Source organism: Thermobia domestica, chromosome 7, assembly GCF_964235325.1.
Source record: "Thermobia domestica chromosome 7, izTheDome1.hap1.1, whole genome shotgun sequence".
NCBI classification, from domain to species: domain Eukaryota; kingdom Metazoa; phylum Arthropoda; class Insecta; order Zygentoma; family Lepismatidae; genus Thermobia; species Thermobia domestica.
The window spans coordinates 154,723,337-154,727,248 of record NC_137460.1 but is presented as its reverse complement, the minus strand read 5'-3'; positions in this window follow the sequence as shown (position 1 = coordinate 154,727,248).

Below are 3,912 nucleotides of genomic sequence, written 5' to 3'. Positions count from 1 at the left end.
TGGAAAACAACAGCTTTTATTTGTTTTTTCTTTACAATTATCTATCTATCTATATCTATCTATCTATCTATCTATCTATCTATCTATCTATATAATGGCGGATCTAGGATATGATCAAGAGGGGGCTAAACCATAGTGTGCCCCTTTATCCATGCCGCTTTATCCAGTGTATCCGCTTTATCCAACGCAGAGTCGGTTACTATAGTGATTTTTTGTTAAACTGATATTCAGTATCCGAGAGAAGATTGATATTGCATTGTTAATTAATACCTGAAAAGAGAGGGGATGTACTTTATTGCTGGCGATTTGAGATATCTTCAATAGGCAGGTTTGATGAGTGTAAAATGAAATTGCATTTTTTTCGAAAACAAATAAACTATACAAATTTGAATTAATGTTTGATGTGCAATCAATTCATTGAATTATATTTTTAGAAACAAATCCCGAATTAGAAAAACCATTAATTCTTGTGCACGGTACCTAAAACTCTCCGGTCTTGTATATGATTTAAGACAAGTTATATTAGCACGTTTTCAGAAAATCAAACGGATGTGCGAGCATTAAAAAGTTAAAATTTTCTGTAAAACATCTGAGGGAAACTAAAAATTTAATCGAATCCCTATATTAGATTTCAGTTGAAAGCAGTACAAATCAGTTTTGTCCTCATATAGTAAGCAATGCTAAATTTACGGATTTAACAGAAAATCTGTGTTTAGATAGCAAGATACAATGATGTTTGAATTATATATTAAGATGATATATTATTTGATTGTTTATTCCTAACCTTTCTAGGCTAGCACACATGTGTTTAAAATATACGATCATGTTCTCTTACCAGTTTATAGGTTAACACATGTAAGCCTATTGTAACTACAGAGTTATGTTAATGACGATTGTTAAATCTACTGTTGATAGAAAAAAGAAAGAATTCAGTACACATAATATTCAGGGTTTGCTTTTAATTCCTGCAAGATTAGCTAAACCATAATATAATGTTTACATTTCTGATACATAGACCCCAAATCATCTCCTTTCTTACATTAAGAAATGCCAAACGAAAGCCGAGGCCTGCGTAGAGCATATATATTAAATTCCGTTTGATTTTTAACAATCCAGCCATAGACTTTATGAACTGAATTTTATCCCTAAACCATTAGCATTCTATTATATTATGAATCTGTTACTGAAAACGAAATTTGTAAAGTCTAGTTTAATTCATGTGATGAACGGTTTTTCCAGCCATAGCCGCATTTTCTATAGTAGCTACTCTGTTGTTATTCATTTATACGTTGTCTCGGAATTTTCCTTACAATCAGAGATCTCGAGCTTATCCTCATAAGATGAACTGGCTGGTCAGCCATAATAATTATAAACAAGATTTCATTATGTAGCGGGAAAACGTCTGATAATCCTTAGTCTTTATGAACTTAATTTTATTTGATAACGATTAATAATTATATTATTATTAAGAAGGGTTAATCAAGACCAAGTTTGTAAAGTCTAGACATAAGTGTAAGTTATACGGTGTAAAAATAATGGTAAACATTATTTGTTTAAAAACAATGTGTATGACATACAATAATAAATCTCAACATTACATCAGTCAATATGAAATACTACACAATATTTTTAAAAGATTGATACAGTAAGAGATCTAGGTGTAATACTTGATAGCTGTTTACATTTTAAACATTAAACACAAAACATATGTAGCGAAGCAAAGAAAATAACAGACAATCTATTTGATCAAGGGATTGTTTTCCGTCAACCGGATACATAATTATATACTTATATACAAATTGTTGGTAAGGTCAGAACTGGAAAACATATTAATAGTCTGGAAGAGCTTAGTGCCGACACTTGTAAATAAACTTGAAATAGCTCAAAATGTTTTATTGGAATGTTATGTTTTAAGTTAAGCTTTGATTATTATTCCATTCATCAGACTACTGGGGAAAATAGTTTAAACTTGAACCATCAGAAGAGGAAATCGCTGGATTCGAATTTTATGCAAAATATATTTGACAACCGCTGTTATGCAGACTATATTTTTAAAAAAATATTGAAATACCCAAAATATGGTTCAAGGGCTTGAATATTGTTTCAACCGAATGCCAAGAAACATGTTTTAATCACAGTGCTTTCAATTAACTATAATAACTGTATATACGAGGATTTGAATTATATTTGATTTCATTTCTCAATTCATTAAGGAATTGACGCTGACTATATTGCTTTATCCGTGTATAGAGCATATATTTTTATTCGTGTATAGTGCTCATTTATAACATTGAATTGTAGACTATGTGCTGTATTTTCGATTTCAGTTGTTCTCAGCGTGTTAATGAAGATTATTATTATTATTATTATTATTATTATTATTATTATTATTATTATTATTATTATTATTATTATTATTATTATTATTATTATTATTATTGGACATTTAATACTTTAATACCGCATCTGCAATTTCAGAAGGGATCAGACGAACAAGCAGCTATGAAGGCCGTGAAGTATCCAGCGTTTACGAAAGGAGGTATCGAGTAAGTAAGATTCAGAACCACTTCTCTGAAGTTCGCGAAGAACTATTTTCTGCTCTGCGAGGCGAAACCGTAGATCCAATAATAATGGGACAAATTGTTTCTCAAACCGTTAGGGATTTGGGGTGCGAAAAATAGACTTAATTACTCTAACAATATTAATTATCTTTACAAAACTTATTATAGAAGAACAGGTAACCTCTAATAGCCGTGTGCAACAACCAAGTTTAAACAAGCTTTCACTCAAACGCATTCAACATTAAACTTTCAAGTTTAAACATGGTTCCAGGACTTTTGCTGCACATTGAAAACCGAAGTTCAGTACATCTCGTTTAAGTAAATTTCAGTCAATTTGTAATATCTACTCTGAGTGGTTATTGTCTTTTGTCTCTAATCTTCGTTTAACAAAGTAACAAATGAAGAAAGCATACCGTGTGCCGGGCTTTTAGACTTTCGAGATTGTGTGCATAGAGTGGTGAGTAGTCTAATTTTAGTGGTCGTAATTATGATGGAAGAAATCATGAAACCGCGAGCAAATTTTTTTCCAAACACGATAAATGTGTTCTAATTCATTAGTGGCTTAATACAAAGACATTATTGAATGTAAACAGACTGACTTGGATCAACGAAGTTTAAAGCCCCAAATATTTCCGTTCAAGCTAAAATCAAGTTTATTCATCATTTGACCGAGACAACTTTCAACGTTGTTTTTGCAACAGACATTTTCACCGAGCTTGGTTATGACTAGGGCCCGGATTTTTATGTGCTAAAAAACTGTAAAATATTTTTATGTGCTATAAACGAAAAAAATATTTGCTAAAAATTAAAAAATATTTTAAAAAATAACAAGAAAAAATATGAGAAAATATCCAACGTAAGAAAAATAAATGCTGGTACTCACCATTAGCTCCTATTCAGCAGATGTCGGAATACAATGGGAATTTCAGTGAATAACTAACGTCTTTTCCAAATTGTCAATCGTAAAGCTATGGCTATTGTCGCGGATTAATGCCTTATATTGAGAAAAAGAACGTTCTACATTACACGATATTAACCTCGCGTATTTGAAAAGAGTTATATCACGAATATTCACGCCATCAACTTCACTTGTGTTTTGACCTTCCAATACATCGGATATTTTACATAGGGTTTTATACCCAACGTTTTCTTATACAAATCCTTAATTTTTTACGACTTCAGCTTTCGAAGCAGAAAGAACATTCAGCTTTTTTTCAATGTAATGCATTTCCTGTACTTCTTTAACCGAAGTACTCAATAAATCTGCCGTAGTTTCTAGTTCCTTTATAGAGTGAGTCAAGAAACAGAAATTGGCAAATATGATAGCCAAGTCACTGTCACTTACCAAATT